This window comes from Pelophylax lessonae (genome assembly GCF_965119305.1).
Source record: "Pelophylax lessonae genome assembly, chromosome: 1".
Lineage (NCBI taxonomy): Eukaryota > Metazoa > Chordata > Amphibia > Anura > Ranidae > Pelophylax > Pelophylax lessonae.
This window is the reverse complement of record NC_138768.1, coordinates 21,651,810-21,677,287: the sequence shown is the minus strand read 5'-3', so window position 1 is coordinate 21,677,287 and position 25,478 is coordinate 21,651,810. Positions and strand designations below refer to the sequence as shown.

The window sequence follows — 25,478 nt, the reverse complement described above, 5'->3', positions numbered from 1 at the left end:
GGGAGATTCACCCTCTCTATTTCTCCTGTTTATCATTATCGTCACAATTGAAAGTAAAATTCCATATTTTGGGTTTCCCCAGAAAAGTAACTGAGGGGGAATCTTCCAATGGGGACACTGGTGACCTGGAGGGCCCCAAGGGATTCCACTAATTTGTATGGATTTCCTCTCACTGTTTTGGCTATGGTTCAATAAAGCGATGGTACATCTACCCAATGGGACACAGATGGCAAAAAAACCTGTCAGGGATTATAACCCTCCCTTGCTCTATCCAAAATGAAAAAAAAAAAAAAAACGTTTTGACCATAGTTCCATCCACAGAGAAGAGTCCAGAACAGCTACACTCCTATGCTTTTATTGAAGAAAATGCACTGTACACATCACATTACAGGGGGAAAAAAAAAAAAAAAGAGCCAATGCATTGCATGCTCAGGATAGTACTTAAAGGGATTGTAAAGTCAGAAGGTTTTGTATCTTAATGCTTTCTATGCATTAAGATGAAAAGCCTTCTGTGTTTAGCAGCTGCCCTAATACTTACCTGAGCCCCCTCTCTATCCAGCAATGTCCATGAGTGCTTCAGCCATCCAGGTCTCTCTTTCCTAATTGGCTGAGACACAGCAACAGTGCCATTGGCTCCTGCTGCTGTCAAACTCAGTAGGGCAATCAGGAGAGAGAAGGAGCTGGGCCATACGGCAGCTCTGTGTCCACAGGGATACACAGAGCTGCAGCTCGGCTTGGGTGCCCTCATAGCAAGCTGCTTGCTGTGGGGGAACTCAACAGGAGGGAGGGGCCAGGAGCCCCAGCCAGGGACCCGAGAAGAGGAGGATCTGGGCTGCCCTGTGCAAAACCAAATGCACACAGGAGGTGGGTATAACATGTTTGTTATTTGAATAGAAAAAAAAAAGAAACTTTGCAATCACTTTAATCATAACCTCCCTCTCCCCAGCTCCAGTCTGCAATAAATAACCACCCAGCCAGCAGCTTCACCGCAGCTGGAGCAAAGGAAGTATTTAGACAGAACTTTCACAAAAAAATGCAAAATAGCTCGTAAAACACAGTAACATGATATTGTAACATTTGATTGATAATTATGAAATCACTCCCATTCCCATTCACTCCGCACATGGACACAGAGAAACAAACAGGAATTTCTTCAGAATAAAGCCCCGTACACATGCACAGATCGTCGTCATACAAATGTTCGTCTTTTCTCCCCGGGATGTCGGTGTCTGTTGAAAAGTGCAAAGACAGCACAAGGACAGCACAAGAATTTTGTCCGCAGAGTTCAGCTGACTGCAGAAGTGATGTCATGTAATGGTTAACTTTCCCTGTGTTTTTTATTTTCTGAGCATGCCCAGTCTTGCAAATCTGCGGTCTGTCGGCTGATTTCTGTACTGACAGGCGAACAATCGTCCGTTCTGGTGTCCGCAGACAAAAATTTTCATGTTTGCAAGAAAGACTCTTGTCCGCGGATTGTGTGCAGACAGCTGTCGGAGGCACCATACTAACACGCGTACAATCGGCAGATCTTTCGTCCGCCGACGTTTGTATGACGACGATCTGTGCGTGTGTACGGGGCTTAACAAAACATAGAAATCTGCCACAACGTTTGTTAAAATCCGTGCAATGTACATAGATCATGCAGAGGGGAGGGTTGTTTTCTTAACAAAAGTGGAGTTACTCTTTAACCGGTTGCCGACCGCCGCACGACTATATACTGCGGCGGTCAGCCCCGGCCAGGCAGAGTGACGTAGCGGTACGTCACTAGCCTTCGCCGCTCTGGCGCGCGCGCGCGCGCACCCGCGGTCCCGCCGATGACTCGATTGGGTTCAGAACCGATCAGTCATCAGGTCCAGGCCAATCATTTTTGGTCTGGACCTGTTGATCGGTCCTGCCCAATCAGATCTCCCTCTAAGCCTGTGAAATGTAAACACAGGCTTAGAGGAGATGTGCCCTCCCCTCCCAACGGTCTTTTCGGATCCAGCGTGAGAGGAGAGCACATCTAATTGTAAGTACAGCACCAAGCACGTACATACACACTTAGATAGGCACATTTCACCCCCGATCGCCCCCCCAATTAACCCCTACAGCACCTGACACAACACACACTATATACAGCATATAGCATATACCTATATACCTGTATAAGTGTGATTTGTGAACAGGTGTAGCCCTTGCGACCCCCCCTTTTCCACTCAAATTACCCCCCACCCCCCCCTAATAAAGATTTAACCCACTGATCTCCCCTGACCCCCCCCTGATCACCGCCGTTAACCCCTACACCCTCTGTCACATCAGCACTAATACAAACGCAATATACGGTGTTATTGTATTTTTGTATTAGTGTGATTGTGATCAGAATTAGCGCAGGCGACTAAGTTTCTGTCCCAAGAAGGTTTAGGGTCCCCGCCACCCGCCCAATAAAGATTTAAGCCCCTAACCCCCCCCTGATCACCCCTACACCCCCTGCCATAACACACACCGTATACAGTATATAGCATTTTGCTATATACCCGTATAAGTGTGATTTGTGGTCAGGTCTAGCGCTTGCGACCCCCTTTTTTCCACTTGAATTACCCGCCACCCCCCCCTAATAAAGATTTGAGCCCCTGATCTCCCCTGACCCCCCCCTGATCACCGCTAGTTAACCCCTACACCCTCTGTCACATCAGCACTAATACAAACGTAATATACGGTGTTTTTGTATTTTTGTATTAGTGTGATTGTGATCAGAATTAGCGCAGGCGACTAAGTTTGTGTCCCAAGGAGGTTTAGGGTCCCCGCCACCCGCCCAATAAAGATTTAATCCCCTGATCCCCCCCTGATCACCCCTACACCCCCTGCCACAACGCACACTGTATACAGTATATAGCATTTTCTATATACCCGTATAAGTGTGACTTGTGACCAGGTTTAGCGCTTGCCACCGTTCCTTTTATCCTTAGGATACCCGCCAGTCCCTTCCAATAAAAATTTAAACCCCTGATCCCCCCCTGATCACATCCCGTTAACCCCTACACCCTCTGTCACATTAGCACTAATACACACATAATATACTGTTTTTACTGTATTTTGTATTGGTGTCATTGTGACTTGAGGTTGCGCTAGCTAGCTAGTTTCTTTCCCAAAGGAGGTTTAGGGTCCCCGCCACCCCCCCCCCAGATCCCCGGCGCATAGTTTAGAAGTAACCCCTTGATCACCACACACGCACGCACGCACGCACCTACACTTCCATTTCTAGTATAGTGTTTGAACAGATCAATATCTGATCTGATCAGAGCTATACTAGCGCCCCCATAGTTTAGGGTTCCCAAAACGCGGTGTTTGCACGATCAGCACTGATTCCGGCCAGCACCTGCGTTTAACCCTTTCACCCAGGTAAGTGTAGTAATCAATAGATTACTGTCACTTACAAAAAACACAAGACACAAAACCGCTGTGTTAGCAGAGTCAGGCCTGATCCCTGCTAGCATTAGCAGTTTTTTTGGTAGCGCTTGAAATAGTCTTCGACAACCAGGTGCTTTTATTACCTGTGAGTCGCATCACTGTACGGGTAAATTTAGTTACCAAAATGTCTAAACGTTCGTACAGTGATGAAGCTATTTACAGTATGATGACCATGTCAGGTGAGAGCGATGGGGAAGCCTCACCGGCAGAATCAGGGTCAGTATACGAACCAGATGACAGCAGCGGCTCCCTGACAGACAGCTCCGACGACAGATGGGTCCCTGTTAGACCCAGGCGTACCCGACCCCATTCTGGTGTTGTTGAAATGCAGGAATCGCAGGGTGCTCGTATGGAGCAGAGTGTGGGTACTAGTGCCGCTCATCCTTCTGGCGACCTGGCAAGCGCCAGCGGCCTAGTACAACCTGGACCTAGTACAACCAGCACTGCAGTAAGACCTGGTGACGTGGCGAGTCCCCTAAGTGCAGTTGAAGCTGGTGCGGTGGCTAGCACAAGTAGTGGCCCGCAGCCACCGCGTATTCGAAGACAGGCCCGTAGAGCCCATAGTGCCCTCCCTGATGCGCTGGCATATCCCAATTGGCAACCCACTGATTCTACAGCGCCAGTACTTCCCCCATTCACCGCCCAACCTGGAATCCACGTGGAGACAGCTGGTTTTACGCCCCTGAACTTTTTTGAGCTGTTCTTCACGGAAGATCTTTTCAGATCTATTGTGGATCAATCAAATTTATATGCTCAACAATTTATCGCCGCCAACCCAAATTCGCACCTTGCCAGACGATTCGGCTGGAATCCTATAACGGTTTCCGAATTTAAGATCTTTCTGGGCCTTTCCCTCCACATGGGCATAACTAAACAAAGTGAATTGCGGCTATATTGGTCCACTAGCCCAGCTCACCATATGCGCATGTACTCTGCCTCCATGTCCAGGGGGAGATACGAGCAAATTCTGCGATTTATGCATTTCAGCGACAATGAAATCTGTCGTCCTCGGGGAGACCCTGCATACGATCGGCTCCACAAAATTCGGCCCCTCATAGACCACTTCAATCAGCGGTTTGCAGCCTTGTTTACCCCCGAACAAGTTGTCTGCATTGACGAGTCCCTGATTAAATTTACTGGCCGTCTTGCTATCAAACAGTACCTCCCCAGCAAGCGTGCCAGATACGGGGTCAAGTTGTATAAGCTCTGTGACAGGGCCACAGGCTATACAGTTAATTTCCGTGTCTATGAGGGAAAAGATAGCACTGTGGAGCCCCCGAACTGCCCAGACTACATAGGGAGCAGCGGTAAGATTGTTTGGGACTTGGTGTCACCCTTATCCGGAAAGGGGTACCATTTGTACGTGGACAATTTTTACACAAGCGTGCCACTATTTAGTCACCTGCTTGATTTACAAATTGGCGCATGTGGCACCGTGCGACCTAATCGCCGGGGCTTCCCCCAACGGCTTGTAAATTCCCGTCTTAGTCGGGGGGCGAGAGCCTGCTTGAAAACGGACAAATTACTTGCGGTGAAGTGGAAGGATACACGGGATGTTTATGTTCTGTCCTCCCTTCACGCAGACACGACAGTCCAAATCCCTACGGCAACTGGCGTTATGGAGAAACCCCTCTGTGTCCACGAATATAACCTTAACATGGGAGGGGTGGACCTTAACGACCAGCTTTTGGCGCCGTATTTAGTTGCCCGTAAAGCCAGACGCTGGTACAAAAAAGTGTCTGTTTACCTTTTCCAATTGGCTATGCTGAACGCCTTTGTCCTATACAGGGCGTCAGGACGAACTGGACCCTTCCGGGAATTCCAGGAAGCGGTCATCCTTGCCTACCTGTACCCAGGAGGCATGCCTGCCCAACTTCCCCTTCCAGATGCAGTGAGCCGGCTGCATGAGAGGCATTTTCCTTATGCCCTCCCGAGTACCCCTACCCAAATACGACCCCAAAGACGATGTCGTGTCTGTAGCAGGCGCGGATTTAGGCGTGACACCCGTTATTATTGTCCCAAATGTCCTGACCATCCTGGTCTCTGCATCGGGGAATGTTTTGAGCGCTACCATACACTAGTGGAGTATTAGTGTAGGGTACAGCACGACACAGTGTAGGGCACATAAACACAGGGTCTCGAAGGATGTTGGATGTCCATCGACATTTTGAGAGACCCAAGCTGGAAGAGAAGATCGCAGAAGATCGCACTCCCTCCCAAATCAAGAAATAAAGGAACAGTTAGAAAGTAAAATAAAAGGATCCAAAAACTGTTGTGGTTTTAGTAATTTTATATGTCCTTCTACTCCTTCCTACTATACTTTTTTCAATGTCCTTTGTTTGTTTTTTCATTCTTTTGTGACCTGTTTCTCTTGCAGGTAATTGTCGGCTACCACGCATTGATTTTATATATTCTGACACAAACAGCGTTTGCGCTCAGCATATATGGATACCTTTGCTGATAGCAGCTGTGGTGATTTTCTGATTTCAGCACTGCAGTTAAAATCTTATTTTGGTATACGTGGATAGCGCCGTGTATACCCATCATTAAATTCAGTGGGTGGTTGTTTGGGCGGTTAATGATGAGAATCCAAAAACTTTTGTTGTGTCAGTCATTTTATATGTCCTACTCTTCCTAATGTACTTTTTTTTAATGTACTTTGTTTGTTTTTTCATTCTTTTGTGACCTGTTTCTCTTGCAGGTCCCTCGTCGGCTACCATGCATTGATTTTATATATTCTGACACAAACAGTGTTTGCGCTCAGCATATATGGATACCTTTGCTGATAGCAGCTGTGGTGATTTTCTGATTTCAGCACTGCAGTTAAAATCCTATTTTGGTATACGTGGATAGTGCCGTGTATACCCATCATTAAATTCAGTGGGTGGTTGTTTGGGCGGTTAATGATGAGTAATACTACGCATTATTCCTGTGCTGATTTCTGATAGGTTCTCTTTTTTTCCGTTCAGCCCACAGGCTGCATGAAAAAAAAAAACCTATATGCCAAACAAGGACCAGCAATGTACTGGTACGTTGCTGGACTTTGAGTGGTTGTACCAGGATGATGCCTGCAGATTTAGGCATCATCTTGGTATCGTTTTTTACAGCCAGCGGTCGGCTAACATGTAAAAGCAATCCTAGCAGGTAATTGGCCGCTAGACTGCTTTTACATGCAGTGGGAGGGGTCTCACCCCCCCCCACCGCCGCCTTCCGCAGCCTTCCGTGGTTTTTCTCGGGCTCTCCTGTCCCACCGGTTAACCCGAGAGTGCAGCCGGTGGTTCAGTTATCTAACCATAGAGCTAATTGAAGATTAGAATGGCTCCAATCATCTCTATGGCCTAAGATGCCGGAGGCTACGAGCATTTCATGACTTCTTTTTCGCCAGAAATAAACAGGGCCATTGGGAAATTGGGAAAGTATTTTATCACACCAATTTTGGCGTGGTCAGATACATTAAGGTCAGAGGAGAGATCTAGAGTATAAAAGACCCCAATTTTTTTAAAAAAGAGTACCTGTCACTACCGATTGCTATCATAGGGGATATCTAAATTCACTGTGATAACAATAAAAATGATTTAAAAAAAAAAAATTAAAGGAAAGGTGTCAAAATAACATAAAAAAGCAAAAAAAAAAAAAAAAAAAAAAAAAAAAATTGAGCCCCCCCCCTTTCCCCCCGTGCTTGCACGCAATGGCACACGCAAGCGTTGGTCTAGTGTCATATGTAAACCGCAATTTCAGCATGCATGTGAGGTATCGCCGCGATCGCCAGATCGAGTGCAGTAATTTTTGCAGTAGACCTCCTCTGTAAGTCTAAAGTGGTAACCTGTAGAGACTTTTAAAGTTTTTAAAAATGTACGTACGTTGTTGCCGCTGCGCAGGCGTGCGCAATTTTTAAAGCATGTCATGTCAGGTGTCTATGAACTCGGCATAAGATCATCTTTTAAATTTTACCAAAAAAATTGGAATTATATAGTGTATTTGTGCAATAAATTAAAAAAAAATGTATTTTTTTCGCAAAAATTGCGTTTGGAAAATCTGTGCGCAAATACCGTGTGACAAAAAAATTTGCAACATCCCCCATTTTATTCTATAGGGCCTCTGCTTTAAAGAAATATATAATGTTTGGGGGTTCAAAGTAATTTTCTAGTAAAAAAAAAATATTTTTTCATGTAAACAAAAAGGCACAGAAAAGGCTTGGTTTTCAAGTGGTTAGAAGAGTGGGTGATGTGTGGATAAGATTGAGCATAAAATGCCGGGACAGTTCAAACACCCCCCAAATGACCCCTTTTTGAAAAGTAGACACCCAAAGCTATTTGCTGAGAGGCATGGTGAGTCCATGGAATATTTTATATTTTGCTACAAGTGTCGGGAAAATTATTATTTCTTTTTTTTTTGTTGTTTTTTTACAGAAAGTTGTCACTAAATGATATATTGCTCACACATGCCATGTGTATATGTGAAATGACACCCCAAAATACATTCTGCTGCTTCTCCTGAGTACAGGGATACCCCATGTGTGAGACTTTTTGGCAGCGTAGCTGTGTACGCGCCCCCGAAAACCAATCCACATCTTCAGGTTTTCTAATGGCGTAAATTGCTGATTTTACCCCTGACTACCTGTCACAGTTTCAGAGGCCCTGAAATTTCAAGATAGCACAAAACCCCCCCAAATGACCCCATTTTGCAAAGTAGACACTCCAAGCTATTGGCTGAGAAGCATGGTGAGTCCATGGAATAGTTTATATTTTGCCACAAGTTTCGGGAAAATAATTTTTTTTTTTTTTTTAACACAAAGTTGTCAGTAAATGATATAATGCTCACGCATGCCATGGGTATATGTGAAATGACACCCCAAAATACATTCTGCTGCTTCTCCTGAGTACAGGGATACCCCATGTGTGAGACTTTTTTGCAGTCTAGCCGAGTACAGGACCCCGAAAACCAACCTCCACTTTCAGGCTTTCCAAGGGCGTAAATTGTTGATTTCACTCCTGACTACCTATCACAGTTTCGGAGGCCCTAAAATTCCAAGATAGCACAAAACCCCCCCAAATGACCCAATTTTGCAAAGTAGACACTCCAATCTATTTGCTGAGAGGCATGGTGAGTATTTTGCAGCTCTCATTTTTTTTGGAAAATGAAGAAAAAACAGGAAAATGCATTTTTTTTCCTCTTTTTTCAATTTCCAAAACTTTGTGACAAAAAGTGAGATCTGCAAAACACTCAACATGCCTCTCTGCAAATAGCTCAGGGTGTCTACTTTCCAAAATGGGGTCATTTGGGGGGGTTTTGTGCTATCTTGGAATTTTAGGGCCTCCGAAACTGTGATAGGTAGTCAGGAGTGAAATCAACAATTTACGCCCTTGGAAAGCCTGAAAGTGGAGGTTGGTTTTCGGGGTCCTGTACTCGGCTAGACTGCAAAAAAGTCTCACACATGGGGTATCCCTATACTCAGGAGAAGCAGAAGAATGTATTTTGGGGTGTCATTTCACATATACCCATGGCATGTGTGAGCAATATATCATTTACTGACAGCTTTGTGTAAAAAAAAAAAAAATATATATATATATATATATATTTCCCGGAACTTGTGGCAAAATATAAAATATTCCATGGACTCGCCATGCCTCTCAGCAAACAGCTTGGGGTGTCTACTTTTCAAAATGGGGTCATTTGGGGGGGTTTTGTGCTATCTTGGAATTTTAGGGCCTCCGAAACTGTGATAGGTAGTCAGGAGTGAAATCAACAATTTACGCCTTTGGAAAGCCTGAAAGTGGAGGTTGGTTTTCGGGGTCCTGTACTCGGCTAGACTGCAAAAAAGTCTCACACATGGGGTATCCCTGTACTCAGGAGAAGCAGCAGAATGTATTTTGGGGTGTCATTTCACATATACACATGGCATGTGTGAGCAATATATCATTTACTGACAGCTTTGTGTAAAAAAAAAAAAAATATATATATATATATATATTTCCCGGAACTTGTGGCAAAATATAAAATATTCCATGGACTCACCATGCCTCTCAGCAAACAGCTTGGGGTGTCTACTTTCCAAAATGGGGTCATTTGGGGGGGTTTTGTGCTATCTTGGAATTTTAGGGCCTCCGAAACTGTGATAGGTAGTCAGGAGTGAAATCAACAATTTACGCCCTTGGAAAGCCTGAAAGTGGAGGTTGGTTTTCGGGGTCCTGTACTCGGCTAGACTGCAAAAAAGTCTCACACATGGGGTATCCCTGTACTCAGGAGAAGCAGCAGAATGTATTTTGGGGTGTCATTTCACATATACCCATGGCATGTGTGAGCAATATATCATTTACTGACAGCTTTGTGTAAAAAAAAAAAAAAAAATATATATATATATATATATTTCCCGGAACTTGTGGCAAAATATAAAATATTCCATGGACTCACCATGCCTCTCAGCAAACAGCTTGGGGTGTCTACTTTCCAAAATGGGGTCATTTGGGGGGGTTTTGTGCTATCTTGGAATTTTAGGGCCTCCGAAACTGTGATAGGTAGTCAGGAGTGAAATCAACAATTTACGCCCTTGGAAAGCCTGAAAGTGGAGGTTGGTTTTCGGGGTCCTGTACTCGGCTAGACTGCAAAAAAGTCTCACACATGGGGTATCCCTGTACTCAGGAGAAGCAGCAGAATGTATTTTGGGGTGTCATTTCACATATACCCATGGCATGTGTGAGCAATATATCATTTACTGACAGCTTTGTGTAAAAAAAAAAAAAAAAATATATATATATATATATATTTCCCGGAACTTGTGGCAAAATATAAAATATTCCATGGACTCACCATGCCTCTCGGCAAATAGCTTGGGGTGTCTACTTTCCAAAATGGGGTCATTTGGGGGGGTTTTGTGCTATCTTGGAATTTTAGGGCCTCCGAAACTGCGACAGGTAGTGCAGAGGTGACATGAACAATTTACGCCATTAGAAAACCTGAGAGTGTTGATTGGTTTTCGCGGTCCTGTACACAGCTAGGCTCCCAAAAAGTCTCACACATGGGGCATCCCCATACTCAGGAGAAGCGGCAGAATGTATTTTGGGGTGTCATTCCACATATACCCATGTCATGTGTGAGAAATTTATCTTTTAGTGACAACGTTGTGTAAAAAAAAAAAATTAAAAAAAAAAATTGTAATTTTCCCGAAACTTGTGGCAAAATATAAAATATTCCATGGACTCACCATGCCTCTCAGCAAACAGCTTGGGGTGTCTACTTTCCAAAATGGGGTCATTTGGGGGGGTTTTGTGGTATCTTGACATTTCAGGGCCTCCTAAACCGTTATAGGTAGTGAGAAAATGCAATGAAAAATGTACGCCCTTTGAAATTCTGATGGTGGTGATTTGTTTTCCGGCTCCCGTACACAGCTACGCTCCCAAAAAGTCTCACATATGTGGTATCCCTGTACTCAGGAGAAGCAGCAGAATATATTTTGGGGTGTAATTACACATATACCCATGGCATGTGTGAGCAATATATCATTTCAATGACAACTTTGTGTAAAAAAAAAAAAAAAAAAAAATTTTTTAGTCATTTTTCAAACACCTGTGACAAAAAAATAAAATATTCAATGAGCTCAACATGCCTCTCAGAACATTCCTTAGGATGTCTACTTTCCAAAAAGTGGTAGTTTGGGGGGGTTTTGTACTGCCCCGCCATTTTAGCACTTCATGAAATGAGATAGGCAGTCAGAAATTAAAGCTTCGTAAATTTCAGTATTTACACCATAGTTTGTAGACGCTATAACTTTTGCGCAAACCAATAAAAATACGCTCATTGATTTTTTTTTTGTCAAAGACATGTAGCTAAATATATTTTGGCCAAAAAAATGACATAAATTGAGTATATTGGATATTTTTTAAAAGACAAAGTTGAAAATGTCATTTTTTTGCAAAATTTTCGCTCTTTTTTTATTAATATCGCAAAAAATAAAAAGCGCAGAGGTGATCAAATGCCACCAAAAGAAAGCTCTGTTTGTGGGAAAAAAAGGACGTAAATTTCGTTTAGGTACAGCATTGCATGACCGAGCAATTATCAGTTAAAGTCACGAAGTGCCAAGTTGAAAAAAGGGGTCTGGTCCTTTAGCAGCCAAATCCTCCGGGGCTTAAGTGGTTAAAGTTCACAAAATAACATTTAATAAAACCTTCAAGACTTTTAGGTCAAAACAAAAATCCCCCTTAATAAGAGACACCCAACTTCTGCCTTTTGGCTAGGATCAAGTGTAGTATCTGTTCTTATCAGTGATCCAGTGGGGGCGCTGTGCTATCATCTGACCTGACCTAGGTTGGGTGGTGGCTATGCAAACCTGCTGGAGTGATGGGGACCTGGAAGTTTAGTACAGGCAGGAATTGAAACCGGAGCGCCCATAAGTAATTGGGGGCTAGGAGTAAATTCTCCCCCAGAAAGTTGGAAGGGTCCATTACCTCCTTGTTTGAGCGGTCTACCTTGTCTGCCCATGGGCTGGGAAGGCAGAGAGTCCGTGTTATCTGTGCTCTCTGGGAGTGGTCTCCCCAGAGGTGCTCTTAGTAACACTTGGGTGTGGGACCCCAATGTGTGAACCTGCACGTGGTCACAGCTCTAAACACTTGGGGGGGGGGGGTTCTCTCTTCGAGCCTCTTGACCAAGTATTCGATGGTTGGCTTCGGCTGACCTAGAAGAACGGGGTCTGCCAGGCCTTCTGGCTAGGCAGACCGTTGGAAACCCTTTGTTCCAGTCAGGAGTTTTGCACCCTAGGGGATGAGGGTAAAGGTTCTACCCCTGTGGCGGGAGACAAAGCACCCCCCTAAGTGCACCTTGTGTGTTCACATGCACCTTTTTTGTGTTTTTTGTGTTCACTTACGGGTTTTTTTAGTTTCACAATTTTGCCCCACCGCGGTACTAAAAAAAACTGTTCCTAGTTCCTTGGTTCAAAATCAAACTGAAAATTAGTCATAGAGTTAACTGAAGCAAACTGATGCTGCTAGCCTTGGCCTGGCCATTTAGGCTTTAAAAAAAAAAAAAACTCTGGTCTAAAGGGTTAAAGTGTATGTATAGCCAAAACTTTTTTTAACTACTTGCTTCCCAAGCCAATTCTGACACTTCTCTGCTACATGTAAAAATCATATTTTTTTTTGCTAAAACTTGTATATATATTTTCTTAGCAGATACCATAGGGAATAAAATAGCGGTCCTTGCAACTTTTTATGTTACGCGATATTCCGGCAGCAATTTTTCAAACAACTTTTTTTGAGAAAAAAAAAATACTTTCATGAATTAAACCAAAACACAATATTTACTCCAAAAGTGTAGAAAAAAAACCCCACAAAAGACAGTTTTTGACAAGTCCTTTATTCAAAAGAAAAAGGAAAAAAAAGTGTCCCTCGATGTAAATCCATCGTCAATCATGACGTCCGCTGCACCTGAAAAACAAAAAAATTTGAAGACGCTTTGCCTCTTCAGAGGCGTCCCGTCGAATTACGCTCTTGAGCTTTGACAGCGCTTTTATAGGTAAGGGACAGGCCCACCCGGTTACGTCACCCGTTGGCACCGCCACCTGTCTGACCTCATGTGATGTCATGTGACATCAGAATGGGGCGGTGCCACCAGGTGAGGTAACCGGGTGGCCCCTTGCCTAGAAAAAAGCTGTCAAAGAGTCTCATTCGGTGGGACGCCTCTGAAGAGGCAGAAGCATTATGGAATTTTTTTCTATTTTTAAGGTGCGGCGGGCGTTGTGATTGACGATGGATTTACAACGAGGGACAATATTTTTTTATTTTTATTTTTGAATAAAGCACTTGTCAAAAACTGTCTTTTGTGTTTATTTTTTTTGTACACTTTTTTGGTGAATGGGTAGGTGTACGATGTACCCGATACCCATTCAACATGGGATCTGGGGGCCCCCTTGTTAAAGGGGGCTTCCAGATTCTGATAAGCCCCCCACCCACAGACCCCCACAACCACAGCCCAGGATTGTCGGGAAGAGGCCCTTGTCCCCATAAACATGGGGGCAAGGTGCTTTGGGGGGCACACCAAAGCACCCTTCCCATGTTGAGGGCAAGTGGTCTGGTATGGTTCAGATAAGGGTCTGGTATGTATTTTGGGGGGGGGCACGCCGTTTTTTTCTAAAATTGTGGTGTGGAGTTCTGCTTAAAATCTGTACCAGACCCTAAGGGCCTGGTATAAATTTGGGGGGACCCCATGACGTCTTTTTTTTTGTTAATTCTGTCATAGGGTTCCCCTTAACCACTTAAATACAGGACACTTTCACCACCTTCCTGCCTAGACCAATTTTCAGCTTTCGGCACTCACTGGCATCTATGGGAAATCTTGGTCAGCTTGTCTTGGCACTGCTCATGAACTATAAGTGACAGGGACACAAAACTTGGGGAGCACTGAGAGGGGACCCAGGACTACAACATATCCATACATTATAAAAGTGAGGTATGCCTGTTCACTACACTGACTGCACTAAACAAGTGATGAGCCGAACACCCCCCCCCCCCCGGTCGGTTCGCACCAGAACACTGCGAACAGAAGAGAAGTTGGTTCGAACAAAGGAACCCCATTGAAGTTTATGGGACTTGAACCTCCAAAATCAAACGGCCTCATCTTGAAGGCTTAAATGCAAGTTATTGCCCCCCCAAAAAAGTGTATGGGGGTCCTGACCTTGGGAACATGTAGCAATAAAAATAAAGTTTTTTACTGATTCTAATGAGGCTTAAAGTGAAACTATAAAAATGAAAAATTCCTTCAAATATTGTGCCTGGGGGGTCCCCTGAATGTGCCTGTAAAGTAGTGCATCTCTACGATGTATGGAGCCTGCTGCAGCAATACCGACATTTCTAAAGCAAAAAATGTCATATACTAAAATACATACAAATTTCAAATCGCATGTACTTGTCATACAGGTGCAGAAAAATTGGGCCTTGGTTTTTGGTGGTCCCTGAACACCATAACCCCTCACAGTTACTCTTGCTGGGAACAGGAACGGAGGCTGCTGCTAAAAAATCCATGCAAATTTGAAAATCGCATGTACTTGTCATACAGGTGCCAAAAAATGGGCCTTTGCTGTTGGTGATGCTTGAACACCATAACCAAGCCCTCGCAGTTATCCTTGCTGGGAGCAGGAATGGAACCTGCTCGTACGAATTCCATACAAGTATTGCACATGCAATTTCAAATAAGTGCCAAAAATTGAGCCTTTGCCGTAGGTGGTGCCTGAACACCGTAACCAAGCCCTCGCAGTTACTCTTGCTGGAAGCAGGAACGGGACCTGCTGGTAAGAATTCCATACAAATTTAAAATTGCATGTGCTATACAAGTGACAAAAATTGGGCCTTTGCCATAGGTGGTGCCTGAACACCGTAACCAAGGCCTTACAGTTACTCTTGCTGGGGGCAGGAACGAGACCTGCTGGTAAGAATTCCATGCAAATTTGAAATTGCATGTACTACACAGATGCCAAAAATTGGGCCTTTGATGTTGGTGGTGCCTGAACACCGTAACCTCTCACAGTTAGAGCACAGCGCTCTTAAAACTCTGCGTCTCCACCAGAAGGAATTACAGCCAGGAATTTTGAAATTCTGGCATTCAGGGCCAGGGATCGCGGGTGGGTAGGGGGGTACTTCCTCTTCCGCTCCAGTGTTTGGGAGATAGAAAGCTGAACGCTTCCACTGGACATTGTGGAGATGGTTGTTGGTGACCCAGGTGGTGGTGTTGCTGGCAGATCCTCTGTTTGCGGGGTGGCAGGTGCCGGTCTCACTACCGAGGTGGATGAAGAGGCCGAGACTGCAGCAGCAGAAGAGGAAGCAGGAGGAGCCAGAGACCTTTCTTGGTTTTTGAGGTGTCTACTCCACTGCAGCTCGTGCTTTGCACTTAGATGCCTGATCATGCAGGTTGTGCTCAGGTTGAGAAGGTTTATGCCTCGCTTCAGGCTCTGATTGCACAGCGTGCAAACCACTCGTGTCCTGTCATCAGCACATTGTCTGAATAACTGCCACGCTAGAGAACTCCTTTGAGCTGGCTTTGGTGCGCTCGGTCCCTTGCTGCGTTGGGCAGTAGCAGGCGTAGTATCTAAGGCACGGCCGCTCCGCTTTTGCACCCTGCTCCCTCTTCTGCTGTGCTGGTGGCTCTGTGCAACCACCGCCTCTTCCTCCAAACCACTCAGGTCACCTGCATGACATTCATTCCATGTGGAGTCGAGGACCTCATCATCCTCCACATCATCTTCCACCCAGTCTTCACCCCACCCTCCTTGTCGGTCTCCACAATTTGGAATTCCGCAGCAGTTGGCAACTGTGTTTCGTCATCATCGGAGACGTGCTGCGATGGTCCTTCCATGTACTCATCTTGAGACATAAGTGGTTGGGCATTGGTGCACTCAATCTCTTCCACTTCTGGGGCAGGGCTAGGTGGATGGCCCTGGGAAACCCTGCTGACAGAGTCATCAAAAAGAAGAAGAGACTGCTGTATGACTTGGGGCTCAGACTGCTTGGCTGATTTGTAGGGGGGTGAGGTGAAAGATTGATGGATATGGACTGCAGGTGCCAACTCTAACCTTTCAGCAGAAGACTGGGTGGGAGACAATGTGAAGGAACTGAAGGCACTGTCAGCAACCCAATCTACTATCGCCTGTACTTGTTCTGGCCTCAAGATTTGTAGAGGCGCATTAGGCCCTGCCAAATACTGCTGTAAGGTTCTGTCACCTACTCGCAGCTGAGAAAGGTATTTCACTTGTGCGTGTAGCTGGCACAGATCAACCACGTCCTCTACATGCAACAGGAGCTCCACCAGCAGCACCACGACCCAGCACTAATATGCAGAGTTGTATAAAGTACTCAAAACCCATACTTGAGTAAAAGTGCTCGATCAAAAAGTGACTTGAGTAGAAGTGGAAGTGCTCGATCAAAAAGTGACTTGAGTAGAAGTACTAAAGTATTCAACATTTTTTGTACTTAAGTATTGCAAGTAGTTTTTTAAAAAATGTTGCTACTCAAGTACTGAAAGTAAAAGTACAAGTACTGTGTTATGTAGTTATTAAAGAAAGAAGTCAAAAGTTTGAACATCATATTGTTTTTTATTATTTCAAATGCAGCTTTTATTTATACATACAGTAGCATTTATTTTCGTATGCGCTGATAATACACATGTTTTGAGCTTCATGAAACCTGCCATCTACTATTCTGGCAGTGGTAATTTTTATAATTGTAACTAGTAACTATGAAGCACAAAAAAAAAATACTGGAGTATAAGTATTGAAATCATTAAAAAAATGTAGTGAAGTAAAAGTGGAAGTAGGAGAAAAAAATTCTACTCTAGGAAAGTACAGATACCGCCTTTCGGTACTTAAGTACAGTAGTGAAGTAGTTCTACTTAGTTACTATACATCTCTGCTAACATGGTGGAGCAGTATGTGTGCACACGCCTACATGTAGTGAATGAGGGGTCTGCCCCTTCAACTTCTCAGTCTCCAAATTGGGCACATGGCCTGAGCTTGCCCTTTACGCCTTGGAGGTGCTGGCCTGCCCTGCAGCCAGTGTACTATCTGAACGGGTATTTAGCATGGCTGGGGGCGTTATCACAGACAAGCGCAGCCGCCTGTCCAGAGCCAATGTGGACAAGCTCACGTTTATTAAAATGAACCAGGCATGGATCCCACAGGACTTGTCCGTACCTTGTGCAGAATAGACATGTATACCGGCCTTACCCAGCCATTGTTGTATTTGATCTTTCTAACTCTTTTGGGGTGTACCCTAATTTAAAAAGAAATAAAATTAAAAACCAAAACCAGTGTTGGCTACCTCGTCCTCCTCCACCGCCGCTTCCACCTACACCGCCACATCCACCTCCTACTCCATATGGGCCTCGTCCTTCTCCTCCACCACCACCGCCACTTCCACCTACACTGCCATATCAGCCGCCACCTCAACCTCCTACTCCATATGGGCCTCGTCCTCCTCCTACATCATTCAAGATTATTATTTTTTATTTTTAGGTTATTTTAAGTTATTTCCCTATCCACATTTGTTTGCAGAGCACTTGCCATGCTCTTAAGATGAGTTTGCTGCCATTTGCAGCCCTCTAGCCCTCTCCATGTTTGTTTTAGATGCATTTTAGTGCTCAAAAGTTCGGGTCTCTATTGACTTCAATAGGGTTCGGGATCGGGCAAAGTTCGGGTTAAGTCTGGTTCACAAACCCGGACTTTTTTTTCAAGTTCGAACCCGCCGAACACGGACATCAAGGTGTTCGCTCAACTCTCTTATCAACCCCTTGGTTACAAGTGAAGTTCTAAATTTGATGAAAAAAGATATGCATGAAAATCATGTTTATATAAAACAATTATCGAATAACAGTTTAAACAAAATTTATACAACTCAAAAAAAGAAAAAAAAAAGCTTACCTCAAAAAGTATGAATTGTTTGCTTCCTGTCAGTGGAAAACTGACAGAATGGAAAAATGTCACACAATCGGTCAAATGTACTGAAACCAGATTGGGATCTGTTTGTAATCATAGAGGGGAAGCGTCAGCCATTAATGTGCACCCTAGATGTGGCACAAATGCAACACCTAGGAAAGAATCAGGCTTGATTTCAAGATAAGTCCAATTTATCTCTCCAATATATAAACAGATATTTTTTGATATTTTTATATATAAGAGTTTTTCTTTACCCTTTTAGAGTGTTCCCACACTTGATAATAGAAGATATTGTTTTTATCCACTTCGGTTATTGAACCCCCTGGTCACTCTCATAAAGAGGAAGCCCCCTTTTCTTGTTATGGTATTTTCAACCTATATAAACGTTGGATGAATGGGTCAAACTTTCTTTCTATGCCAAAAATAGAGAGCAATGGGTAAAAAAAATATACATATATATATATAAAATGGCAAAGAGAAATCATATATATACATGGCCAAAAGATCATTGAGCATGTCACAAGAAAAAAGGGGGGAAAAAGGTTTAAAGGTCCGTTTACCCATTGCTCTCTATTGTTGGCATAGAAAAAAAGTTTGACCCATTCATCCAATGTTTTACCCCATTCAACGGGTCCGCCGGTCACACGCGCGGGGGGGGGGGTCAGTGACCGCGCGGGAGTGCGCTGCCGGCGGCGCGCGCTCGCTCCCCAGAGCCTCACAGGCTAGTGACGTATATATACGTCACTTTGCCTGTGAGGGGCTGACCGCCGCAGTATATGTACTTGCGGCGGTCGGCAAGTGGTTAATGGCTGGAGCTTCCCCTCTATGATTACAAACCGATCTCAATCTGGTTTCAGTACATTTGACCGATTGTGTAACATTTTTCCATTCTGTCAGTTTTCCACTGACAGGAAGCAAACAATTCATACTTTGAGGTAAGCTTTTTTTTTTCTTTTTTTGAGTTGTATACTCGGCAGGCGCGCGATCGCGGGCGCGCCGTCGTGCACTGCCGGTGTCGGCGTGTCCCCGGGACACAGCCGGTCACCGGCAGGGGGGAAACAGCCACTGGGCGTGGCTGTTTCCCACGTGATCGGCTGTGTTCCAATGACACAGCCGATCACAATGGAGGCGGCCGGGAGATGACCGCGCATGCGCGATCGGGAGTGCGCAGCGCGGTCATGTCGGTGGCACTGCGTTCCGTAGGAACACAGCTGTCACCGGCAGTAGTAAACAGTCACTGATAGTGACTATTTACTATGTGATCGGCTGTGAATCCATTCACAGCCGATCACAAAATGTAAACAAAGAGCAGTAACTCACTGTTACTAGCTCTTCTCCCCTCATACAGTTTCCAGTATGAGGGGAGAAGAACTAGAAATAGTGAGTTACTGCTCTGTGTACCTGCAAAAGTAAAATCACACTAATAAAGGTCCCCACACAGTCCTCAGCCCCCCCCCCCCCAATGCCACCTGTCACCCAACAGTCACCTCATCAGTGCCCAGAAATTGACACCCATAACGTTCACACGTGAGCGCAGCGATCGCGGGCAGAATCACAGCGATTCTGCCCGCAATCCGGAAACCATTGCAAATTGCGGGACGCCTGTGCGTTGCCCGTTTTTTGCAATAGCACCCCAAACGCTGTGCAATGTTGCCGCCATTTCCGCCTGCCGAATCGCGGTAACATCGCGCAAACATCGCATGACGCCCAAAAAAGGTACAAGAGCTTCTTTGGGGCGTCATGTGTTGTTTGCGTGATGTTACCGCGATTCGGCAGGCGGAAATTGCAGCAACATCGCACAGCGTTTGGGGTGCTATTGCAAATCACAGGCAACGCACAGGCGTCCAGCGATTTGCAATGATTTCTGGATCACGGGCAGAATCGCAGTGATTCTGCCCGCGATCGCTACGCTCACATGTGAACGTAGCCTAAAATTCACCGGTCACCAGAGACTGCCATCAGTACTGCCGTGCACCATCGCCCGTCACCTGTCACCCATCAGTGACCATCGCCCGTCACCTGTCACCCCATCAATCACCGTCACCCCATCAATCATCGTCACCTGTCACCCCATCAATCATCGTCATCTGTCACCCTATCAATCATCGTCACTTGACACCCCATCAGTGATCATCACTTGTCACCCCATCAATCATCGTCACATGTCACCCCGTCAGTGATTGTCATCTGTCACCCCATCAATCATCGTCACTTGTCACTTCATCAATCATCGTCACTTGTCACCTCATCAATCATCGTCACCTGTCACCTCATCAGTCATCGTCACCTGTCACCCCATCAGTCATCGTCACCTGTCACCCCATCAGTCATTGTCACCTGTCACCCCATCAGTCATCGTCACCTGTCACCCCATCAGTCATTGTCACCTGTCACCCCATCAGTCATCGTCACCTGTCACCCCATCAGTCATCGTCACCTGTCACCCCATCAGTCATCGTCACCTGTCACCCCATCAGTCATCGTCACCTGTCACCCCATCAGTCATCGTCACCTGTTTGCCATATACATGCAATCACTTACTGACCGCCTAACGACTATATGCGTCGGCCATTAAAAGCTAAATACTGGGGTTATGGCAGCAGATAGCCCCCATAACCCCGGTATTTTTTGAAACGGCGGGCGGTCGGCTTTCAGATAAGGGTGGTCCCAGTGGCGGATTCGCCGCGGAATTACCCTTACGGTGCAGGGGAAGAGGTGCCCCCCCCTCCTGTCGCGTCCCAGACGTTTTCCCAGCTTACCGGACCCGCCGGCAGCGGGGAAAACTATCCGGTCCCGGATCCTCAGAGACAGGAAGTCGAGTGAGGGCAAGATGGCCCTCACTCAACTCTATGGTCTTGGAGGACCGGAGCTACGTCAAAAGACGTTGCCTAGCAACCGGTTTAAAGGGCCGTTTTTTTTTTTGCTTTTTTCTTTTTCCTCTTTCAACAATTTTTTTTTTATTTTCTTTTTTAGTGTAGTTGTGAGGTGTGAGGTCTTTTTGACCCCAGATCTCACAATAAAGAGGACCTGTCATGCCTATTTCTGTTACAAGGGATGTTTACATTCCTTGTAATAGGAATAAAAATGATCAAAACATTTTTTTTTTAAACTGTGTAAAAAAAAAATAATAATAAATAAAATAAATAGGAAAAAAAAAAATTAAAGCGCCCTGTCCCCGTTAGCTCGCGCGCAGAAGCAAAGGCATACGCAAGTCCCGCCCACATATGTAAACGGTGTTCAAACCATACATGTGAGGTATCTCCACGATCGTTAGAGCGAGAGCAATAATTTGAGCCCTAGACCTCCTCTGTAACTCTAAGCTAGTAACCTGCAGAAATTTTTAAAATCTTGCCTATGGGGATTTTTAAGTACCAATGTTTGGCGCCATTCTGTGAGCGTGCGCAATTTTGAAGCATGACATGTTGGGTATCTAATTACTCGGCGTAACATTATCTTTCACATTATGGAAAAAAAATTGTGCTAACTTTACGGTTTTCTTATTTTTTAGTTAAAAAAAGTGAATTTTTTTCAAAAAAATCGCATCTGGAAGACTGCTGCGCAAATATGGTGTGATAAAAAATATTGCAACGATCTCCATTTTATTCTCTAGGGTCTCTGCTAAAAAAAAATATATAATGTTTGGGGGTTACAAGTAATTTTCTAGCAAAAAAAATGATTTTAGCTTGTAAACACCAAGTGTCAAAAATAGGCCCAGTCTTAAAGTGGATAAATGGACAACTTTGTGTAAAGCGCTACTTGGATGTTAGGCCTCTGTATGTGGCCAGGCTGTGAAAAAGTGTTACACATGTGGTATCGCCATACTCAGGAGGAATAGCAGAATGTATTTTGGGGTGCAATTTTTGCTATGTACATGCTATGTGTTAGAAATATTGCATAAATGGACAGCTTTGTGTAAAAAAAATGTGTTTTCATTTTCTTTCCACATTTTCCAAAAACTTGTGGAAAAAAATGACATATTCAAAAGACTCATTATGCCTCAAAAATTATAGAATGCTCCTAGAATGCCGGACGCTGCTACTTGAATGTTAGGCCTCTGTATGTGGCCAGGCTGTGAAAAAGTCTCACACATGTGGTATCGCCATACTCAGGAGGAGTAGTAGAATGTGTTTTGGGGTGTAGTTGCAAGTATACATGTGCTGTGTGAGAGAAATAACCTGTTAATACGGCAATTTGTAAAAAAAAAAAAAAAAAAAAAATCTTCATTTTGCAAAGCATTGTGGGAAAAAATTACAACTGAAAAAAACTCACCATGCCCCTTATTAAATACCTTGGAATGTCTACTTTCCAAAAAGGGGTCATTTGGGGGGTATTTGTACTTTCCTGACTTTTTAGTGTCTCAAGAAATGAGATAGGCCTTCAGTACATCAGTCATGTGATCAAGTGTGATCAATTTTCAATGATTCGCACCATAGCTTGTGGACTCTATAACTTTCACAAAGACCAAATAATATACACTTACTTAGGTTATTTTTACCAAAGATAAGTAGCAGTATAAATTTTGGCCAAAATTTGTGAAGAAAAATGACTAATTTGCAAAATTTTATGACAGAAACAAAGAAAAATTTGTTTTTTCACGATATTTTCAGTCTTTTTTTATTTATAGCACAAAAAATAAAAAACCCAGTATTGATCAAATACCATCAAAAGAAAGCTCTATTTGTGTGAAAAAAAGGACACAATTTTTGTATGGGTACAGAGTTGCATGACTGAGTAATTCTCAGTCAAAGTGTGAGAGCGCTGAAAGCTGAAAATCGGTCTGGGCAGGAAGGGGGTGAAAGTGCACTGTAGGCAAGTGGTTAAACTGTTATTCGATCATTGTTTTATATAAACATGATTTTCATGCATATCTTTTTTCATCAAATTTAGAACATCACTTGTAACCAAGAGGTTTATAAGTCTCCAGGAGAAGCTGTGTAAACATGGCGAAACATGTAGAGCAGATACCACAAGTGTTCCTTTGATGTGCTTTTATATGATTTTAAATGTTTGTTAATATTGTTAAAATAAAAAGATACATGTTTTTTACAAAAATGTATGAGGTTTTCTCCATCAATCAGATATAGTCGCAATATTTGCACCTTAAAAGTCCCAAATCCTCATTAACATAGATTGTATATAGAATACACAGATTTGTGCAGCACAATTTACATTTTTTTATACTTATAAACAATCAACTAATCAACACCATCGATTGCTCGCAGTCCATATCAATTTTATTATAAAATATTTTTCATCACCTAATATGTCCTCCTCCAACTGACCTTCACCACCCCGGAACAGGTGATCTTTCGCTTCAGGACAACTGACTCCAATCAGAGAACAGAACTTCTGATACTATACTACAAAGGTAAGGAAGGGTGTGAGTCCAAAATACATTAAACACAAACAATGGAAATATCTTACCCTGCCCTGTTTCCAATGGCTTGTGCTTTCATCGGCCACCGCTTTCATGCTTTCTTTATGAACCCTTCTGGGCAAAAACGGAATTTTCACACCATCCCAGTTATTTGGATAAGGATTAAAAAACACCATATTTGAAGGCCAAAACAAACCGGGCATTTCTCCTCTCTCATTGAACATGATGTCCTCTCTGTTGGCGTCCTTGAATTGAACTGTCCGTACGTATCTGTGCAGCTTTTAGAGGAAAAAACATTGCTTAGAAAGTAATTCTTCCAAATTCACCAGCTCACATTTGTCATAAGCTCTGAGATCATACAAATAAGATACAAAATACTACAATATCAGTGTTCCAAAATAGTGATATATGGCCAAATTGTGCCTGTTCAGTGGATGAGATCCATCAGGAAGTGTATGGTGGTTCAGAGCAGCGAGGGCAGAAATGCATGTTGACTCATTGGCAGCAGATGCAGATGCACACGTTAATAGAGTAACATGGATTGAGAATTTTGTTGCAGTGCAATGGCAGTGAGTGCAGAAGTGCATGTCTGTGCAGTGACAGGAGGTTCACAAGGGCCTGTTGGTGCAATGCTGGTGAATGCAGAGGAAATCATTTTGCAAAAGTGCCTGTCAGTTTAGAAGCGTGCATTGGCTTAGTGGCAGCAGTTATAGAAGTGTTCCTTAGTGCAGTGGTGATGGTTGCAGAAGTGTGTTGGTGTACTGGAGAAGAGTGCAGGCATACTGTATATGTGTAGCACAGCCCCTTAGGAGCCACAGATGAACTGGGATCCCCACCCTGCACAAACAGGCATACTGAATCTTCACAGGCACTCCAGAGACAGAGAACAGTTTGTGACTTTGTTTTTTGTGGTTTATTGATGGTTAATAACGTGGATGGGAGGTCATGGGATGCTCACTTCAGCAACTAAACTTTGGCAACAACTTCAGGAACATCTTCCTACACACAGTCTATATATACAAACTATACAGTGCCTACTTGACACTCTTCCTGCACTTCATTTGCTTGCAGACTCCAGCTGAATCACTGTTAATAGATCTGACAGGCACAGTCAGATTAAGGAATGGCCCTTTGCAGGCAGGAACCTAAAGTCCCTTGTTGTGTAGCAGAGTACAGTGATCAGCAATGTCAAGCTGCAGCTACCAAAGCCAGCAGAATATTAGCATGCTTAAAAAGAGGATTTACTCCAGAGATAAAACTATAATCCTGCCGCTTTATAAAACTCTGGTTCAGCCACATCTGGAGTATTACGTCCAGTTCTGATCACCTGTTCTCAGAAAGGATATGCTGGAGAGAGTCCAAAGAAGGGCAGCTAAATGAATAAGGGGACTGAAGGACCTCAAAAAAGAGGAGCGACTACAAGCACAACATTTTTTCTCACTGAAGAAAAGACGCTTGAGAGGGGACATGATAGCGATTTACAAATACCTCAGTGGTGATCCCAGCATAGACAAAAAGCTTTACAATCTCAGGGAGTGAAAGAGGACCCAGGCCACACAATGAGATTGGAGGAGAAGCAGGTTAAACCTTTAGCTGCACAGAGGGATTTTCACTGTTAGGGCGGTAAGAATGTGGAACCACAAGTGGTGATGTCAGTGGGAAGTATTGATATTTTTAAAAGACTATTGGACATGCATCTTAAAAAACACAGTATACAGGGATATGGGAAATCATACATCAGACACTGACACATGTACACCTAAACAGGTTGAACTGGATGGACTGTTGTCTTTATTCAACCTTACCTACTATGTAACTATATATATATTTTACTCTTTGGTGGTCTGTGCCTCCATTGATGGTCTTAGTGCTCCTCAAAGCTGCAGACACTAATTTGCCCCCTCTTTTGTTGGTGGTCTGTGGCAGCAGTCCATAGTTCCCTTTGCAGGTCCCATACTGCTTACCTTATCTCCAGATCTTTGTGATGTTTGACCAAAGTTATACAGAAAGCATCAGGTTAGATATCTTTCCATCTAGAGCTGCCATTATAAAATAATTCAAGCTACTCTGACAATCAGAGTAACTTCAATATAAAAAATCAATATAAAAAATTGTGCAGCGCTGTGAATAATAAAGTGATATTTGCATATCAGCTAATGACTAAAAACTCACTTAAGACATTAATCTAATAAAGTGCAAAAATTGTGTACACAATCATATTAAAAAACAAATGTGCAAAGAATT

General features: G+C 43.9%; 1 protein-coding gene across 1 annotated transcript in view; it reads right to left on the bottom strand.

Moving 5' to 3' along the window:
* LOC309563900 (vomeronasal type-2 receptor 26-like) overlaps positions 1–25,478 on the bottom strand; it is a gene marked incomplete at both ends in the record, with an annotated part of 143,362 nt that overhangs the window by 14,601 nt on the left and 103,283 nt on the right. The gene's annotated exons all lie outside the window — the stretch shown is intronic.